A 21,731-nucleotide genomic window follows, 5' to 3' on the forward strand; every position below is an offset into this window, starting at 1 on the left:
TGCCCGGCGTCTGACAGCTGGCTTGTTGGAACTCTTAGCCCGCCAGCTTTTACCATACAAGCTGATGGAGTCTGAGGCCTTCCAAAAATTTGTAGCTATTGGGACACCATAGTGGAAGGTACCCGGCCGAAATTTCTTTGCAGAAAAGGCAATCCCCAACCTGTACTCGATTGTGCAAAAGGAAGTCATGGCATGTCTGGCACACAGTGTTGGGGCAAGGGTCCATCTGACCACTGATACCTGGTCTGCAAAGCACAGTCAGGGCAGGTATACCACCTACACTGCGCATTGGGTAAACCTGCTGACGGCTGCCAAGCATGTAATGCGTGGCTCTGCAGAGGAGTTGGTGACACCGCCACGACTTGCAGGCAGGCCTGCTGCCACCTCCTCTACTCCTCCTACTCCATCCTCTTCCATAACCTCCTCGGCTGAGTCCTCTTCTGCTGCTGCGTCTTGCTCCACATCAACGGCACCCCCCCAGCGCCCCAGGGGCTATTCCACATCCCGGATACGACAGTGTCACGCCGTCTTGGGGTTGACTTGCCTGAAAGCAAAGAGTCCCACCGGACCAGCACTCCTGTCCGCCCTGAACGCACAGGTGGATCAGTGGCTGACTCCGCACCAACTGGAGATCGGCAAAGTGGTGTGTGACAACGGAAGCAATTTGTTGGCGCCATTGAATTTGGGCAAGTTGACACATGTGCCGTGCATGGCACATGTGTTGAATCTGATTGTACAACGCTTTGTGCATAAGTACCCAGGCTTACAGGACGTCCTCGAGCAGGCCAGGAAGTTGTGTGGCCATTTCAGGCATTCCTACACGGCCATGGCGCACTTTTCAGATATCCAGCGGCGAAACAACATGCCAGTGAGGTGCTTGATTTGCGACAGCCCGACACGTTGGAATTCAAGACTCCTAATGTTCGACCGCCTGCTCCAACAAGAAAAATCTGTCAACGAGTATTTGTATGACCGGGGTGCTAGGACAGCCTCTGCGGAGCTGGGAATTTTTTTGCCACGTTACTGGACGCTCATGCGCAATGCCTGTAGACTCATGCGTCCTTTTGAGGAGGTGACAAACCTAGTCAGTCGCACCGAAGGCACCATCAGCGACATCATCCAATTTGTATTCTTCCTGGAGCGTGCCCTGCGAAGAGTGCTGGATCAGGCCGTAGATGAGCGTGAAGAGGAAGAGTTGTGGTCATCAACACCACCAGAAACAGCCTTTTCAGCATCACTTGCTGGACCTGCGGCAACGCTGGAGGAGGAGTGTGAGGAAGAGGAGTCAGAGGAGGAATGTGGCTTTCAGGAGGAGGAGGAAGACCAACCACAGCAGGCATCCCAGGGTGCTCGTTGTCACCTATCTGGTACCCGTGGTGTTGAATGTGGCTGGGGGGAAGAACATACCTTCAGTGAGATCACTGAGGATGAGGAACGGGACATGAGTAGCTCGGCATCCAACCTTGTGCAAATGGGGTCTTTCATGCTGTCGTGCCTGTTGAGGGATCCTTGTATAAAAAGGCTGAAGGAGAACGACCTGTACTGGGTGGCCACGCTACTAGACCCCCGGTATAAGCAGAAAGTGCCTGAAATGTTACCGAATTACCGCAAGTCGGAAAGGATGCAGCAGTTCCAAAATAAATCTATTTCATACACCGGCCCCTGATAGGGGACGTAACAGGGATTAAACTTATAGGAATAGTACTACTTAACACACCACTCATATCTGGTGGCACAGTACATTACACGGTGCACGCGCAGTGCCCCAAATTGGAAGTAAGAGGACCGACCAAGCATCTTTTTCCATCTCCCGGTTCCTAAAATCTATTCCATACACGTCCCCTGATAGGGGACGTAACCGGGATTAAACTGATAGGAATAGTACTACTTAAACACACCACTCATATCTGGTGGCACAGTACATTGCAAGGCGTACGTGCAGTGCCCCAAATTGGAAGTAAGAAGACGGACTAAGCATCTTTTTCCATCTCCGGGTTCCTAAAATCTATTCCATACACCGGCCCCTGATAGGGGACAAAACAGAGATTAAACTGTTAAGAACTGATTTTTTTTTTTATAAAAAAAAAAGATGACAGCCTCTGCGGAGCTGGGTATTTTTTGGCCGCGTTACTGAATGCTCATGCACAATGGCTGTAGGCTCATGCGTCCTTTTGCGGAGGTGACAAACCTGGTCAGTCAAACCCAAGGCAACATTATCAACCTCATCCCATATGCATTTTTTCTGGAGCATGCCCTGTGAAGAGTGCTGGATCAGGCCGTAGATGAGCATGAAGAGGAAGAGTTGTGGTCACCATCACCACCAGAAGCAGCCTTGTCGTCGTCGATTGCTGGACCTGTGGCAACGCAGAGAGAGGAGTCTGAAGAAGAGGAGTCAGAGGAGGAAGGTGGCTTTGAGGAGGTGGAAGACCAACCACAGCAGGTGTCCCAGGGGGCTTGTTGTCACCTTTCGGGGACCTTTCGTGTTGTACGTGGCTGGGTGGAGGAAGAGACCTTCAATGACGTCAGTGAGGACAAGGAACGGGACATGGCTAGCTTGGTTTCTATACTTGCTCAAATGGGGAGTTTGCGGTTGTGCAAATGGACTGTTTGCGGTTGTTTGCGCTGCGTTAAACGGGGAGTTTGGTCTGTCACTGTGAAGCGGGTGTAACCCTTACACTATCTGATCGATACAACATCATACCTGATGTTTTAAAGCACGTTATTCCAAACAATTTAGGAATGTTAGGTGATTTATGCCCTTTATGGATTAAAACCCGACTCTGCGTCAACTACGTAATTTTCCATGGGAGTTTTGCCATGGATTCCCCTCCGGCATGCCACAGTCCAGGTGTTAGTCCCCTTGAAACAACTTTTCCATCACTATTGTGGCCAGAAAGAGTCCCTGTGGGTTTTAAAATTCACCTGTCTATAGAAGTCTATGGCGGTTCCCCCGGTTCGCGAACATTTGCGAAAATTTGCGTTCGCTGTTGCGTTTTATGTTCGCAACATCTCTACATGGCACACGTGTTCAATCTGGTTGTCAAGTGGTTCCTGATGTCTTCCACCCATCTGCAAGACATCCTAAAAATGGCCAGGAAACTTTGCACGCACTTCAACCACTCGTACACCACAAAGCTCACCCTCCTTGAGCTGCAGCGGCAGAACTGCATCCCCCTATATAGGCTGATATGCGACGTTTCCACCCGTTGGAATTCCACCCTCCATATGTTGGACCTACTATACGAACAGAGAAAGGCCATCAATGATTTCTTGATGATGCAAGCGGATAGGAGTACTCCACTGTGTAACTTCGATGTCAGCCAGTGGCAGCTCATGAGTGACATCTGCCATTTGCTCAGGCCCTTTGAGGAGGCCATGTTATTTGTCAGCCGCCAGGACTACAGAATGAACAACATCATTCCACTGCTTCATGTCCTGGAACAGATGCTGGTAACTATGGCTGGTCAGGGGACAGGAGATGTGGCACCTTGATCTCACTGCCACATGAGGCCTTTGGGGGCTGAACTGGAAGAGGAGGAGGAGGGAGACAAGGACATTGGAGCACAGGCAATTGAGCGTTGATAGGTTAAAACATTTGGGGTCTGGGCCCCTTTTGTTTTGTCCCAGGCCCAGAATGTACTGCCTGCCAAATAGATCCAACTGTGTTGCCATTTTTATGACGGCAATACAATTGAATCTAATGCCTTGCAAGAGCTGAAGGACCTGTGATGACATCACAGTCCGTGTGATCAGTTCTAAATGCAGTAGCTGAAAAGGACCTGCAATGATGTCACCATCATGTGACCAGTGCAGGAGAGGATGGCTCACCAGTGATGAGAAGTCCTGGGAAGAAGCTGTGGTGAGGTCTGCTACATGAGGAGAGGTAAGTGAAGGGGTAGATTACTCAATGTGAGAGGCAGAGCAATGTTGGGAGTTGTAGTTATTTAAATGGGACTGTATCTTAAGGCTGAAGTTATTTAAGTGGGACAGTGGGGTGGAGTGATGTTATTTACATGGGACTGAATATTGAGGGGTGATGTTATTTACATGGTACTGTATGTTTAAGGTGGCTGGGGAGGGGGTGATGTTATTTACGTGGGACTGAATTTTACTAGAGGAGCCGACATATGCTAACATCCCTGTTAGAGAATCTACGATACGTAAAACACTAAACAAGAATGGATTTCATGGGAGGATACTACAGAGGAAGCCACTGCTGTCCAAAAAAAAACATTGCTGCACGTTTACAGTTTGCACAAGAGCACCTGGATGTTCCACAGCAGTACTGTGAAGATATTCTGTGGACAGATGAAACCAAAGTTGAGTTGTTTGGAAGAAACACACTACAATATGTGTGGAGAAAAAGAGGCACAGCACACACACACATCAAAACCTCATCCATACTGTGAAGTATGGTGGTAGGGGCATCATGGTGTGGGGTTGTTGGTGTCAGTCTACACTGATCCTGGCAGGTTGGTTATCTCTGACCTTAGTTGGGTAGGGAAGGAGTTATTCCTTCACTATGCTCGGTGGGTGTGGTCTGCCTGCTACACCCAGGGCTGTGAATATAGGTTGGATGGTCACTGACTGTGGGGCTGATGAAGTGTGGTCTCCTGTCTCACTGCAGGGAGCTGTACGAGAAGCTGACCGCACAGTCGGGCTGAACTCTGTAGTCCGCTCGTCTAACAAAGATTGCCTAATTGCTGCAGGCTCAGCGAAGGACCAAAAGAAGGGATCCTGTGGCCGGAGCCAATCCCTTGTCAATAAGCCAATAACTTGCACGAACTTGGACAAAGCCGCCCCACAACAAGGTGTAGTACTGATCACGGATGTGAGAGACTGTGTGAACAGGCACCAAGACGCCTGCAGCGTTTGGGGCTCCGTTGTGGGAGGTGGGGTTTATGAACATTGCTGTTGTGTGAATTGCACAGTTTTCATGTGATGCACTGGAGTGAATAAAAGAGCACGGTTTGGACACAAAGCCTGTCTCCTGAGCCTCTATACTGCCACCGCTACCACCTGCCTACCAGAGCGATCCCCACAATTGGTGGCTTTAGCGGGCAAACGGCAGTGAGGCCGAAAATTGGGTTATTTGGACTGTATATTATATATTAGGCCGGCAAGTTTTGTGGCTCCAGATAAGATGGAGGAGGCCATTAGACACTTGGTACAAAGTAATGAGGAGGCTACTCGGAGACATGAATAAGCCCTGAGAGACCAGTGGCAGTTGAATAGTCTACTGGCCTAGCAACTGGCGACTAATCAGGAGTCCATGCATGTATTACAATAACAAGACGTCCCGGGGGGGGAAGACCGCAATCCTACCTGCTGCCCAGGATAAGGTGCGCTCAGCGTTAAGGAAGATGGGCCCCGAGGATGATATCGAGGCGTTCCTGATGGTCTTCGAACGCACTGCGGAACAGGAAAGGTTACCGGCAGAACAGTGGGCCGAAGTAGTGGCACCATTTTTAGTGGGAGACGCACAAAAGGCCTACTTCGACCTCAGTCAGGAGGAAGCCAAGAGCTATGAGAGGCTGAAGGGGGAGGTGTTGGCTCGTCTTGGGGTTAATACCTATGTGCGTGCACATCGAGTCTACCAGTGTTCCTTCTCCGAGTCCCGGCCTGCTCGGTCCCAGGCCTATGACCTGTTACACCTGGTAAAAAAATGGCTGCAGCCTGAGACATTGAGCCCCTCGCAGATGGTGGAACGGATGGTGGTCGATCGTTTGGTGCGTACCCTCCCAAGAGCAATACAGCGCTGGGTGGGACAAGGTGATCCAGGCACCCTGGAGCAAGTGGTTGGCCAAGTCGAGAGATACATGGCAACCCAGGACTTGGTCCGAGACTCCACCTTTCTGCAAAAGCCGCGTTCACTCTCCCTGCCACAAAGGGGACCTGAGAAGGGGGCTCAACCGCTTAAGGGGGGGGTGATTTCCACTCCTGGGAGGCCAAACCTGGGGAGACTAGAGGCCCCGGGGATTAGATGTTGGCACTGTCAGGGCCTTGGACACATTGCTGCCAACTGCCCGAAAGCGGCAGAGCCCATGGACTGCGGGTTCGCACGCCGATCCTCTTTTTTCGGCCAGCCGGTGTATGTTGCTGCTTCGCTACTGTCCGCTGATACACCTCCGTTGTGTGCCATCTCTATTAATGGACACTGAGTTAAGGCATTGCTGGACTCAGGGAGTTTAGTGACCCTCGTGCACGAGTCCCTGGTGGCCAGTCGCGCCCCAGGCAAGCAAACCATCAGTATTGTGTGTATTCATGGAACCGGCGAGAATATCCTACAACCTGTGTGACCCTGTCTACCCTCGGAAGGGAGATACAGCAGGTGGTTGGGGTGGGGCGACAAATCACTTACGCTGCCATCCTAGGTAGAGTTTGTTTCCTGTTTTGGTCTCTCTGGGAGGGACGGGGTGCAGAGCCGGTGCCCGTTGATCCTGAAGAGGGGCTACCCGCTGTAGGGGTCACCATTAAGGAGGAAGAGTGTCCCCCTGATAGCTTGTCCCTAGAAGGGTTGGCTGGTGAGCCGGTGGCAGCCCCATCTGTTTCAGAGCTAGAAGTATCCCGAGACACATTCGGGACCGCCCAGCTCCAGGATCCTTCATTGTCACGGGCCAGAGAAGGGGTGACTGTCATCAATGGAGTGGCTCAGCACCCGGGATCCGACTCGGAATTTCCCCACCTGGTCTGTAACCAGGACCTACTGTACTGGGTTGACAAAGTCCGGCAAGAGGTAATAGAACAGTTGGTGGTACCCCAGCCGTACCGCCGCATGGTATTAGACCTAGCGCATACTCATGTGTTAGGAGGACATCTGGGGGTCCAGAAAACTCAGGAACGTATACTGCAGTGTTTCTATTGGCCGGGGATATATGAGGAAGTCAGGAGGTTTTGCCAGTCCTGTCCAGAGTGTCAGAAGACCAGCCCCCAGCCTCATTATCGTAGTCCCCTGGTGCCCATGCCCATTATTGAAGTACCTTTCGAAAGGGTCGCTATGGACCTGGTAGGCCCTATTAACAAGTCAGCCAGAGGCCACCAACATATCCTGGTCATAGTAGACTACGCTACTCGCTACCCTGAGGCGATACCCCTGCGCCACACGTCAGCCAAGCTAACAGCCAAGGAGCTGATGGGGATGTTCCCCTGGGTGGGGATCCCGAAGGAGATATTGATGGACCAAGGGACCCCTTTCATGTCCAAAGTGAGGGGGAGCTCTGCAAAATATTAAATATTAAGCACTTGCGTACGTCCGTCTATCACCCCCAAACTGACGGGCTGGTGGAACGCTCAAAAGTCCATGCTTAAGAGAACGGTGGCAAAAGACGTAAAGGATTGGGACCTCTTGCTGCCCTATGTGTTATTTGCGGTGCGAGAAGTGCCCCAGGCGTCCACGGGGTTCTCACCGTTTGAGCTGCTATATGGTAGACATCCCCGAGGGCTGTTGGATATCGCTAAAGAGGCATGGGAGAAACAGCCTACCCCTCATAAAAGCATAGTCGAGCACATCGAGAAGATGCAGGACCGGATAGGGACAGTTCTGCCCATAGCCCGTGAACATATGGAAGTGGCACAGTGGGCCCAGAGCCGCATGTACAACTGGGCCGCCCAGGTAAGGACATTTAACCCGGGCGACCGAGTGTTAGTACTAGTGCCCACCATAGACAGCAAGTTCCTGGCCCGGTGGCAAGGACCGTATGAGATAAGAGAGAAGTTAGGCCACGTGAATTACAGGGTATACCAGCCAAGAAGGCGGAAGCCCGAGCAGGTGTACCACGTTCATTTACCGAAAGCCTTGAAAGATAGAGAAAGTCTCCTTGGGGATGACCCGCGCTTTGTCTTGGCTGCAGAGAACGTCCCCGGCTCTACGGTGGTACCAGAGGACACCCCTGCAGTAAAGATAGATAGCGGTTTGTCGACTAAGCAGACTCAAGAAGTGAAGGAGTTCATTAGCAGGAATAAAGACGTGTTCTCTGACCTTCTGGGACGTACAAATCTAGTCCAACATGAAAAGCTCAGTTTACGACCGTACCGGGTACTGGAGGCTCGGCGACAAGCCATTTCAGAGGAAGTAAAGTTTATGCTGAAGTTAGGGGTCATTGAGGAGTCTAGAAGCGAGTGGGCTAGCCCGATCGTTCTTATCCCAAAGCCCGACGGATCATTACGTTTTTGTAATGATTTCCGGAAACTAAACGAGATTTCAAAGTTTGACGCCTATCCCATGCCGCGAGTAGACAAGTTAGTAGAGCGAATGGGTAAAGCCAGGTATTTCTCGGTGATAGATCTCACAAAAGGGTACTGGCAGGTACCTTTAACAGAGACAGCAAAAGAGAAGACCGCCTTTGTCACGCCAGAGGGGCTGTTCTATTATAGAGTGTTGCCCTTTGGGTTGCACGGTGCTCCAGCCACGTTTCAACGGCTGATGGATATAATCCTCAGACCACATCTCCGGTATGCCTCAGCATATTTGGATGATATAATCATATTTAGCCAGGACTGGGAAAGTCACTTATCGAAGGTTCAAGCAGTGATCGACTCGCTCACGAAGGCAGGGTTGATCGGCCACCCAAAAAAGTACTCAGTGGGCCTGGAGGAAGCGGGGTATTTGGGTTATGTCATTGGACGCGGAGTCGTTAAGCCCCAAATAAATAAGATCGAGGCAATCCGAAATTGGCCTAGACCCCTTACGACCAGGCAACTGCGGTCATTTTTAGGGATGGTAGGGGATTATATGCGGTACATCCCACATTTCGCCACTATAGCTGCCCCGTTGACAGGACTCCTGAAAGGTAGGAAGTTAGTAATGGTTCGCTGGGATGAGCAGGCGGAAGAGGCGTTCTCCCGTTTGAAGTCGGCCTTATGCGGGTCCCCAGTTCTGGTGACGCCCGACTTCGGACGGGAGTTTATAGTTCAGACGGATGCCTCTGGAGTAGGCCTCGGGGCGGTACTCTCCCAGGAAATCAATGGTGAAGAACACCCCATTGGTTTCCTGAGCCGCAAGCTCACACCAGCGGAAACCCGGTACAGCGTGGTAGAAAGAGAATGCCTCGCCATCAAGTGGGCACTTGAATCTCTCAGGTATTACCTGTTGGGGAGAAGCTTCCATCTGGTGACTGACCCCATGACTTCCATTATACTCGGGTGCTCGGCCGAGTGCACGAATATTGCGATGTGTTCGGACCGAACACCCGAACACTTTGGTGCTCGCTCATCACTACCAAACACCAATTCCTGATGCATCAGACTAGATCATCCATGGTGCCACACCAACACTTTGATAAAATAGTCCGGTTTCTTCTCGCTACCTGCCTCAGCTACTACTCTGATGCTGCAACCCGCCTGATGCCACACGTATGATGCCAAGTGTTCCTTATTTCACCCACATTAGTCAGTGGGTACTGGTATTGCCACCAACCGCCCCACTCTGTTACCGGATTATTTTGTGGTCTCCTGATGCAGCTGCTGCCATCTCCACACTATGTCACCTAGCCATTCTGTGATCTCCTCATGCTGCTGCCATATCCACACTATGTCACCTTTCCACTCTGTGGCCTCCTGATGCTGCTGCAACCTCCAAACTATGTTACCTAGCCACTATGTGGTCTCCTAATGCTGCTGCCAACTACACACTGTCACCTTACCACTCTGTGGCCTCCTGATGCTGCCTTCTCCTCCAAACTATGTTACCTAGCCACTATGTGGTCTCCTAATGCTGCTGCTATCTCCACATTATGTCACCTTGCCACTCTGGTCTCCTCATCTGCTGCCAACTCCACACTTTGTCACATTGCCACTCTGTGGTATCCTGCTGCCATCTCCATATTATGTCATCTTGCCACTCTGTGGTCTCCTCATGCTGCTGCCAACTACACACTATGTCAAATTGCCACTCTGTGGTATCCTCCTGATGCTGCTGCTGCAACTGTAATCTCCACACTATGTCACCTTGCCACTCTGTAGTCTCTCATGCTGCTGCCAACTCCACACTATGTCACCATGTCACTCTTTGGTATCCTCCTGATGCTGTTGCTACTACTGCCATCTCCACACTATGTCACCTTGCCACTCTGTGGTCTCCTCATGCTGCTGCCATCTCCACACTATGTCACCTTGCCACTCTGTGGTCTCCACATGCTGCTACCAACTCCACACTATATCACCTTGCCACTCTGTGGTCTCCCCATGCTGCTGACAACTCCACACTATGTCACCTTGCCACCCTATGGTCTCCTCATGCTGCTGCCAACTCCACACTATGTCGCCTTGCCACTCTGTGGTATCCTCCTGATGTTGCTTCTGCAACTGCCATCTCCACATTATGTCACCTTGCCACTCTGACCTCCTGATGCTGCCGCCACCTCCAAACTATGTCACCTTGCCACTTTGTGGTATGCTGCTGATGCTGCTGCCATCTCCACACTATGCCACCTTGCCACTCTGTGGTCTCCTCATGCTGCTGCCATATCCACACTATGTCACCTTGCCACTCTGTGGCCTCCTGATGCTGCCGCCACCTCCAAACTTTGTCACTTTGCCACTCTGTGGTATACTCCTGATGCTGCTGCTGCTACTGCCATCTCCATGCTATGTCACCTTGCCACTCTGTGATTTCTTCATGCTGCTGCCAACTCTACACTATGTCAACTTTACACTCTGTGGTATACTCCTGATTCTGCTACTGACATCTCCACACTATGTCACCTTGCCACTCTGTGGCCTCCTGATGCTGCCGCCACCTGCAAACTATGTCACCTTGCCACTCTGTGGTATGCTGCTGCTGCTGCCAACTAGACACTAGGTCACCTTGCCACTTTGTGGTCTCCTCATGCTGCAGCCATATCCATACTATGTCACCTTGCCACTCTGTGGCCTCCTGATGCTGCCGCCACCTGCAAACTATGTCACCTTGCCACTCTGTGGTATCCTGCTGCTGCTGCCAACTAGACACTATGTCACCTTGCCACTCCGTGGCCTCCTGATGCTGCCGCCACCTCCAAACTATGTCACCTTGCCACTCTGTGGTATCCTGCTGCTGCTGCCATCTCCACATTATGTCCCTTTGCCACTCTGTGGCCTCCTCATGCTGCTGCCAACTCCTCACAATGTCACCTTGCCACTCTGTGGTATCCTGCTGCTGCCATCTCTACATCATGTCACCTTGCCACTCTCTGGTTTCCTCATGCTGCTGCAAACTTCAGACTATGTCATCTTGTTACTATGTGTTCTCCTGATGCTGTTGCTGGTACTGGCATCTCTACACTATGTCACCTTGCCACTCTGTGGTATCCTCCTGATGCTGTTACTGTCGCCACCTCCAGACTCGGTCATTGTGCCATTCTGTGGCCTCCTCATGCTGTTCCCACCCTCCCCACTTCATTACTGGGCCACTATTTTGCCTTTCGGCCTGGCTGACATAATGATTTATTTGACCTTTCTTCTGATCTGACAGAAGGAAGGAAAAATGAGACACACAATGGATCTTATCTGTGTAGTAGCTGTAAGGCCTGTGTGGTCCCATCAGAATTGGCTTATGATTTTGTAGCCAAAAGCAGGAGTGGGTATAAAACACAGAAGACATGCAAATATTCCATTCACATGTCATCTCTCTTTTACATCCACTCATTTTTTTGGCATTAGCAATACTGATAGATTATTGAGCAAATGATGACCGAGTGAAGGTGTATGCTCCACAGACTGGATCCGTTTTTTGTGGGTTATTGTTCTGACGGATCAGAGGAAGGGCAAATTAATCAGTGATGTCAACACAAACTTACTGCTGACACCCTCTACACTCTGTCCATGGGGTGGGGGGGAGGGGCAGGGGGGCTCTACTTGTATGAGCGTTTAATAGAACAGGTTCTGTAGACATCTATGTGGAATCAGCTGGCAAAGGTGTAAAAGGAGTGCGCTTCTACTTGACGCTACCATCGGCCTGTAAGGCTGAGTTCTTACTTGAGTTATTTGGTCAGTGTTGGCCCCGTGACTGCCCAAATAAGTGAAGTGTGCAGTGATTCTAAGAGTGACACCTGTCATTTGCTTGTCATACTGACTCACAGTATTGTTTCACTACCACAGCAGACTCCCTATGCGTGTTACTGTAAGGCACAGTGTTCTACACCCCTATAAAGGCTCTCTGCAGCCCGGAAATTGCCGTTTTTAACTCAATTCGCCGCAAATTAATTCGGGTCAAAGCTGATTTTTCTGAAAAATTTGGCGAACCGGCCGAATCTAATATTTGAGAAATTTGCTCCTTTCTAAAGGGGAAGTTCTGGGAAGGTGGGGACCCCATGCATAGCTGTGTTAGTGGTAGTATTAGTGGCAGTTTTTCTCCACACTGCCAGGAAACATGTTGTTCTGCGCAAGATCTGCAGGAATAAAATAAGCCATAGGCATTCAAACACAAACATATGAATCACAGCTCTATTGCAGCACATGAAGTACCATCACCAGATACTGAGGGAAAATAGAAAGTGTTCTCCTTATTTCAGTCTTTTTTGTGGCAGCTAGGTCGCATCCACATGCAATACAGTGTCTCTTCTCATCGTCATCAGTTACTGCTTCTCCTGCTAATACTACTCCTCTTTTTTTGACTCTGCTCAGTCATCAGCAATCGATAACGGAATGTGTGGCCAGGAAACAACTCTACACACCAGGCAATCCAATGGTGTGCAATATCACCTGGCAAGGTGCTGACGGTGCAGTCACTGCTGGATTCTGCTGCCTTTAGGGAACTGATGGCATGCCCTCTTCCTCGCTGGATGGCACCGTACCTAGATGCCATTATTTCTCCAAAAAAGCCATACCTGCCTTGTGACAGATAATGTGGGCTTTTCTTTGCAATTGTCGCTGTCCAACAAAGTGCATACTACCGTGGGCACCTGGAGCAGCTTTTACAGTCAGGATAGTACATGTCTTTCACAACCCATTGGGTAAATGTTTTTCACAGCAATGTAACAAGGCCAAGTCCTATTGACAACTCTATGTTTGTGTCGGTCTGATTCCCACACAAGGTACTTGTCCAACTTCTCCACACCCAACTCCATGGACATCCCCCTCTCCCCAACAGAAGGAGGGCAGAATGTTGCTTCCTCTCAATCTCCCTCCTGTCATATGTGTAAAGTGAAGCTGAAGATCCTGGATAAGAGTAGCCACTCAGTTGATCAGATGCTAAGGTGCAGCAAGCAGCAAACATCCTATTGACTGTTTCCCCACCAACTCCAACTAGAGAAGATAGTTTACTACAATGGCTACAATGCCCCCTCATCATTGAACCCCTCAGATGCTGTGTTCATAGCTGATTGCAGCATCTGATGTAAAAATGGAGGCTTTTTAGTGGTTAAAAATTTAATAAATAATATTCACCTCATCCTTTTGAGCATGAACAGGTCATCGTGGCCATCTTAATTGAAGATCCAGAGCAAAATCTTGTGCAGTGCGTGATGACGTCATTACACAGGCTGACATGGTGACATCATACTGTATGTTACCACGCATGAGATTTTGTGTCGGTTCTTAAATCAAGATGGCCATGGCAGCCTCTTCACGCTCAGAGTTGAATATGTGTTTTTTTATTTGTATTTTTTTTATATCATTTCAGGGAAAATTGCTTTTTTTACCACAAAGCACAAGGAAATTCAGCTTTGCAGAGAATAAAATTTTCCCTGAAATTCAGATTGAAGTCCACTTTGGATACTTCAATTCTCTCAACCCTAAATTTCAGGAAAAAATAGATTTGCAACAAATGCAAATTTCCTCACGCTTCGTGGAAGCGAATCACAATTTTCCTAAAATGGCCGCTACACGTGTGAGGACTGAGGACATGGGGCAAGGAACTCTGGGAAGGCGGGATCACCCAGATTGACATGCCTGCATGCAGCCAATCAGCAGCCAGCCCTGTGATGTCACAGCCCTATAAATACGACAGCCATTTTAGATTCTGCCATTTTCCAGCATTCAGAGTACAGGGACAGACGTTTGAAGGCGCTAGGGACAGCTATTGGAAAAACCTCATTGTGGAAAGAAAAAAAAAAACTAACAGAAAAAACTATTTATAAGTGCAGGGAAAGGATAGGGAGGAATCATTTCATAGCATCTTAGTGCAGAGAGAGACGTCAGAAGGTGCTAGGGACATAGATATGAAAGCAATTTACAAGTGCAGGGAACGATTATTTGAGGATCCAAATAGCCATTAGACAGCTCTGTCATTCCAGCTATTTGTTATTGGGCTGCAAGTGCTATGTTGAAAAGCCTTTAGTGGCTTATATCTTAGTATCTTTAGTATCTTATATCAGTACTACAATAAAAATCTATACTTATTTCACTTCTGCAGTTATTTCTGTTGAAAGCGTATAGGGGCATATTACAGTAAAAAAATAAAAATATATACGCACTGCACTGTTGCAATTTTTTCTGCTGAAAGCATTTACTGGCCTATTTCAGTACAAAAAGATAAATATATTCTCAGTTCACGTAGGCGGTTATATGTGTTGAAAGCATGGCTGGGAGTCAGCAGGGTGGCAGCAGTGGGAGGTCGGGAGCCAAACGTGCCCGGGAAGTAGTGGTGCAGGGGTTCACAGAAGTAGCGGCAGTAGCAGTCAATCAATGCGGTGGTTATATGTGTTATTTTGTATTTCAGTACAAAAAGAAAAATACATTCTCAGTTCACGTCGGTGGCGGTTAAATGTGTTGAAAGCGTTTAGTGGCCTATTTCAGTACAAATAGAAAAATGCATTCTCAGCTCAAATCGCTGGCAGTTATATGTGTTGAAAGCGTTTAGTGGCATATTTCAAAGTACAAACAGAAAAATGGATTCTCAGTTCACTTTCGCGGCAGTTATATGTGTTGAAAGCGTTTAGTGGCCTATTTCAGTACAAACAGAAAAATACATTCTCGGTTCACGTTGGCGGTTATATGTGTTGAAAGCATGGCTGGGAGTCAGCAGGGTGGCAGAGTGGGAGGTCAGGAGCCAAACGTGCCTGGGGTAGAGCACCTGCTTCGCAGCAGCCTACCTACCAGGGAAGTAGTGGTGCAGGGGTTTACGGAAGTAGCAGCGGTAGCAGTCATTCAGTGCAGCGATTATATGTGGTAAAATCTTTATTGAAGTATTTTGGTCGAAAAAATTTATTCAGCGGTCAATGCTGCGGTCATATGCGGTAAAATCTCCATGATGTCTCCATGATAAATGTGCAGCGTGATGGCCCCGTGTGGCTTCTACACACTTTCAAAATAATCCTCCAGCGGAGCAAATAGATGCCGGATGACCGGTATGCTCCCTGCCCTTCCCAGGAGCTGCTGTCGGGAGCAGCAGTTCATTTCTGAGATGTCTGTATAGTACGGGGGGAATCCGAAGACCCTTTCCATCTCTGTGCTCTGTTCTATGTGGTAAAATCACAATTGAAGTATTTTGGTGGAAAAATACATTTTATTCAGCGTTCAGCGCTGCACTTATATGCGGAAAAATCTTTTGGGACTTATCTCGGTGGAAAAAAATTGTATTCAGCGTTAAGCGCTGCACTTATATGCGGTCAAATATTTTGTGAATTATTTCAGTGGAAAATCTAATTTCATTAAGCGTTCAGCACTGCAGTTATATGTGGTAAAATGTTTTGTGACTTATTTCGGTGGAAAAAAAAAATTGTATTCAGCGTTAAGCCCTGCAGTTATATGCTGTAAAATCTTTTGTGAATTATTTTGGTGGGAAAACAAATTTCCACCTCCTCTATTAACTTCCTCCTTTCTTCATTCTCATCCTCAACACACACTTGACTCCCCTCCAGAGATATATATATATATATATATATATATATATATATATATATATCTCAAATGTGAACAGCACAGCAGTGATCTGCAATGACGGGTGCCAGCGGCTGATGAAGCGATCCAGGCTTCCAAAAATAATAATCCCAGGAAATCCACGGCACTTCCTTCAGTAAAAGTGTATATTTTTATTCACCAGACATACAACGTTTCGATTCGCACACTGGAACCTTTTTCAAGCAGTGATGTGAAAAGGGAGTGCACATAGCATATATATCGCATGTTTCATATCAATCAATCAATAGCATAATTAAGTACAAAAAATAATACAATTCATAAAAATACGTATCAAAATCCAAGTATACATAAATAAAAAACAAGTGAAATCCATGATAGACATATAAGTGACTTGGATATGTATATCCAAAAACATGTGTTTATCTAAATGACTATAAGTCATATTTCATATAATTAAAGCAATCATCAACACCCAGGTGATCTTCATAACTAACATAATTAAAAACAATAGCTGAACGTTCATGACCTGAACAGGATCCAAGCGACGCACGAGGGTCTGGCGTGGTTCAGGAACAACTGCGCCTGCACGGCTTCTATTTCCGCACTTCTCCTAGTAACGGCAGTCTTCTATAACCAGTGGGTCAGCTGATCGGAGAATCAGAGGTCAGGTGATCGGAGTCTTGAAGTCACATGCGACCTGTTAGTACACGTTGCTACCGCAACATCACGTGACTAAGGTCCTGCATTCTATAGACCGAACTTTTGTTTCTGTATCTCTCTATTTTCTCTGTGATGGCTTCAATCTTCCCAAAATAAATATCACATCTGCAGTTCCAGTAGTGGAGAACACAAGGTTTGTCCCACTTTAATTAACCCACGGACACAACTGATGGCATTTAGCGATCTCAGCAGTTGTTGATGACCCCATAGGTATATCAATTAAGTCTGCACCTTACGTTTGTCAATTAATAAATCGAATTGAAATTTTTTCTCCACTATCCGGAACAGCAGATGTGATATTTATTTTGGGAACATTGAAGCCATCACAGAGAAACAGGTTGCATGTCACTTCAAGACTCTGATCACCTGACCACTGATTCTCCGATCAGCTGACCCGCTGGTTATAGAAGACTGCCGTTACTAGAAGAAGTGCGGAAATAGAAGCCGCGCAGGCGCAGTTGTTCCTGCACCACGCCAGACCCTCGTGTGTCGCTTGGATCCTGTTCAGGTCACGAACGTTCAGCTATTACTTTTAATTATGTTAGTTATGAAGATCACCTGGGTGTTGATGATTGCTTTAATTATATGAAATATGACTTATAGTCAGTTAGATAAACACATGTTTTTGGATATACATATCCAAGTCACTTATATGTCTATCATGGATTTCACTTGTTTTTTATTTATGTATACTTGGATTTTGATACGTATTTTTATGAATTGTATTACTTTTTGTACTTAATTATGTGATTGATTGATATGAAACATGCTATATATATGCTATGTGCACTCCCTTTTCACATCACTGCTTGAAAAAGGTTCCAGTGCACGAACCGAAACGTTGTAGGTCTGGTGAATAAAAATATACGCTTTTACTGAAGGAAGTGCCGTGGATTTCCTGGGATTTTATATATATACAGTACAGACCAAAAGTTTGGACACACCTTCTCATTCAAAGAGTTTTCTTTATTTTCATGACTATGAAGGCATCAAAACTATGAATTAACACATGTGGAATTATATACATAACAAACTAGTGTGAAACAACTGAAAATATGTAATATTCTAGGTTCTTCAAAGTAGTCACCTTTTGCTTTGATTACTGCTTTGCACACTCTTGGCATTCTCTTGATGAGCTTCAAGAGGTAGTCCCCTGAAATGGTCTTCCAACAGTCTTGAAGGAGTTCCCAGAGATGCTTAGCACTTGTTAGCCCTTTTGCCTTCACTCTGCGGTCCAGCTCACCCCAAACCATCTTGATTGGGTTCAGGTCCGGTGACTGTGGAGGCCAGGTCATCTGGCGCAGCACCCCATCACTCTCCTTCATGGTTAAATAGCCCTTACTTTCAAAGTTTTCCCAATTTTTCGGCTGACTGACTGACCTTCATTTCTTAAAGTAATGATGGCCACTCGTTTTTCTTTACTTAGCTGCTTTTTTCTTGCCATAATACAAATTCTAACAGTCTATTCAGTAGGACTATCAGCTGTGTATCCACCTGACTTCTCCTCAACGCAACTGATGGTCCCAACCCCATTTATAAGGCAAGAAATTCCACTTATTAAACCTGACAGGGCACACCTGTGAAGTGAAAAACATTTCAGGGGACTACCTCTTGAAGCTCATCAAGAGAATGCCAAGAGTGTGCAAAGCAGTAATCAAAGCAAAAGGTGGCTATTTTGAAGAACCTAGAATATGACATATTTTCAGTTGTTTCACACTTGTTCGTTATGTATATAATTCCACATGTGTTAATTCATAGTTTTGATGCCTTCATAGTCATGAAAATAAAGAAAACTCTTTGAATGAGAAGGTGTGTCCAAACGTTTGGTCTGTACTGTATATATACACACTCACCTAAAGAATTATTAGGAACACCATACTAATACGGTGTTGGACCCCCTTTTGCCTTCAGAACTGCCTTAATTCTACGTGGCATTGATTCAACAAGGTGCTGATAGCATTCTTTAGAAATGTTGGCCCATATTGATAGGATAGCATCTTGCAGTTGATGGAGATTTGAGGGATGCACATCCAGGGCACGAAGCTCCTGTTCCACCACATCCCAAAGATGCTCTATTGGGTTGAGATCTGGTGACTGTGGGGGCCATTTTAGTACAGTGAACGAGCTTTGTGACATGGTGCATTATCCTGCAGGAAGTAGCCATCAGAGGATGGATACATGTTCTCATTCTGTTTACGCCAAATTCGGACTCTACCATTTGAATGTCTCAACAGAAATCGAGACTCTTCAGACCAGGCAACATTTTTAGAGTCTTCAACAGTCCAATTTTGGTGAGCTTGTGCAAATTGTAGCCTCTTTTTCCTATTTGTAGTGGAGATGAGTGGTACCCGGTGGGGTCTTCTGCTGTTGTAGCCCATCCGCCTCAATTTTGTGCGTGTTGTGGCTTCACAAATGCTTTGCTGCATACCTCGGTTGTAACGAGTGGTTATTTCAGTCAATGTTGCTCTTCTATCAGCTTGAATCAGTCGGCCCATTCTCCTTTGACCTCTAGCATCCACAAGGCATTTTTGCACACAGGACTGCCGCATACTGGATGTTTTTCCCTTTCCACACCATTCTTTGTAAACCCTAGAAATGGTTGTGCGCGAAAATCCCAGTAACTGAGCAGATTGTGAAATACTCAGACTGGCCCGTCTGGCACCAACAACCATGCCACGCTCAAAATTACTTAAATCACCTTTCTTTCCCATTCTGACATTCAGTTTGGAGTTCAGGAGATTGTCTTGACCAGGACCACATCCCTAAATGCATTGAAGCAACTGCCATGTGATTGGTTGACTAGATAATTGCATTAATGAGAAATAGAACAGGTGTTCCTAATAATTCTTTAGGTGAGTATGTATATATATATATATATATATATATATATATATGTGTGTGGTGTCAGCACCATCTAGAGACGAATAAAGGTAAATGACACTGCCAGCCTGTTAAAGGGAATTACAGCATGATACCACAATACATTTGATATGACATTTAGCAAGAGTTTAAAGTGCCCACATATAGCACATAGTGGGACACTGCATGAAAATGAATCGGGCGTGGAGCAGCCAGGATTTCCACACACCAATGCCTGATGCATCAGACCAGATCATCCATGGTGCCACACCAACAATTTGACAAAAGAGACCGGTTTCTTCTGGCTACCTGCCTCAGCTACTATTGTGATGCTGTTACCCGCCTGATGCCACACATCTGATGCCAAGTGCTTCTTCTTTCACCCACCATCTTTAGCGGGTACTAGTATTGCCACCCACCTCTACAGTATGTCACCTTGCGACTCTGTGGCCTCCTGATGCTGCCGCCACCTCCAGGCTCTGTCATTGTGCTGGACTGTGGTCTCCTCATGCTGCCGCCACCTGCAGACTCGGTCATTGTGCCACTCGGTGGCCTCCTCATACTGCTGCCACCTCCAGACCCTGTCATTGGGCCACTCTGTGGTCTCCTCATACTGCTTTCGCCTCACCACTATATCATAGATCCACTCTGTAGACTTCTCATGCTGTTCCCACCCTCCCCACTTTATGACTCGTCCACTATTTTGGCTTTCGGCCTGGCTGACATCATCATTTATTTGACACTTCTTCTGATCTGTCAGAAGGAAGGAAAAATGAGGCGCACAACGGATCCTGTCTATATAGTAGCTTTAAGGCCTGTATGGTCCCATCAGAATTGGCTTATGATTTGGTAGCCAAAAGCAGGAGTGCATAGAAACACAGAAGACATGCAAATACTCCATTCACAGGTCATCTCTGTTTTAGATCCACTCAGTTTTTTTTTGCCTTTAGCAATACTGATGGATTATTGAGCAAATGCTGACCGAGTGAAGGCATATGCTCCACAGACAGGATCAGTTTTTTCTGGGTAATTGTTTTGACGGATCAGAGAATGGGGAAAATTTATCAGTGACGTCAACACAAACTGCTGAAACCCTCTCCACTCTGTCGGGGAGCTCTACTTGTATGAGCGGTGGAATCAGCTGACAACGGTATAAAAGGAGTGCCCTTCTTGACGCTAGCATCTACCTGTAAGGCTGAATTGATATTTGGATTATTTGGTCAGTTTTGGCCCCGTGACCGCCCCAAATCAGTGAAGTATGAAGTGATTCTAAGAGAGACGCCTGTCATCTTCATGTCATACGGACTCACAGTATTATTTCACTACCAAAGCAGACTCCCTATGCATGTTACTGCAAGGCACAGTGTTTTAAACTATAAAGGTTCTCAGCAGCCAGGAAATAGCAGTTTTTTTTAACATGATTCACAGTGAATAATTTTGCATCAAAGCAAATTTTTCCCAAAAATTCGGCGAACCGGCCGAATCAAATTTTTGAAAAATTCGCTCATCTCTAATGATCACCACAACACTGGGCATGATGACAATTCATTGCAGTGGGCAATGAACCCAGAAAGAACTAGGTCCTTCTTCACAAAAGTTTGTTCATATATATACACACACTGCTCAAAAAAATAAAGGGAACACAAAAATAACACATCCTAGATCTGAATTAATTAAATATTCTTCTGAAATACTTTGTTCTTTACATAGTTGAATGTGCTGACAACAAAATCACACAAAAATAAAAAAATGGAAATCAAATTTTTCAATCCTTGGAGGTCTGGATTTGGAGTCACACTCAAAATTAAAGTGGAAAAACACACTACAGCCTGATCCAACTTTGATGTAATGTCCCTAAAACAAGTCAAAATGAGGCTCAGTAGTGTGTGTGGCCTCCACGTGCCTGTATGACCTCCCTACAATGCCTGTGCATGCTCCTGATAAGGTGGCGGACAGTCTCCTGAGGGATCTCCTCCCAGACCTGGACTAAAGCATCTGCCAACTCCTGGACAGTCTGTGGTGCAACGTGATGTTGGTGGATAGAGCGAGACATGATGTCCCAGATGTGCTCAATTGGATTCAGGTCTGGGGAACGGGTGGGCCAGTCCATAGCATCAATGCCTTCATCTTGCAGGAACTGCTGACACACTCCAGCCACGTGAGGTCTAGCATTGTCTTGCATTAGGAGGAACCCAGGGCCAACCGCACCAGCATATGGTCTCACAAGGGGTCTGAGGATCTCATCTCGGTACCTAATGGCAGTCAGGCTACCTCTGGCGAGCACATGGAGGGCTGTGCGGCCCTCCAAAGAAATGCCATCCCACACCATTACTGACCCAATGCCAAACCGGTCATGCTGGAGGATGTTGCAGGCA

General features: G+C 47.1%; 1 long non-coding RNA gene and 1 pseudogene across 1 annotated transcript; both read right to left on the reverse strand.

The window, feature by feature from the left end:
- Nucleotides 1–1,913: 1,913 nt before the first annotated feature.
- LOC120996738 lies at nt 1,914–2,091 on the reverse strand (annotated as a pseudogene).
- Nucleotides 2,092–9,510: 7,419 nt separating this feature from the next.
- On the reverse strand, nt 9,511–10,130 carry LOC120994549. Its single transcript, XR_005777430.1, has 3 exons — nt 10,059–10,130; nt 9,637–9,687; nt 9,511–9,587 (listed from the first exon to the last, which is right to left on the reverse strand). It is a non-coding gene; the product is annotated as an uncharacterized LOC120994549 (long non-coding RNA).
- Between the last annotated feature and the right edge of the window lie 11,601 nt (nt 10,131–21,731).

This window comes from Bufo bufo, chromosome 3 (assembly GCF_905171765.1).
Source record: "Bufo bufo chromosome 3, aBufBuf1.1, whole genome shotgun sequence".
NCBI lineage: Eukaryota > Metazoa > Chordata > Amphibia > Anura > Bufonidae > Bufo > Bufo bufo.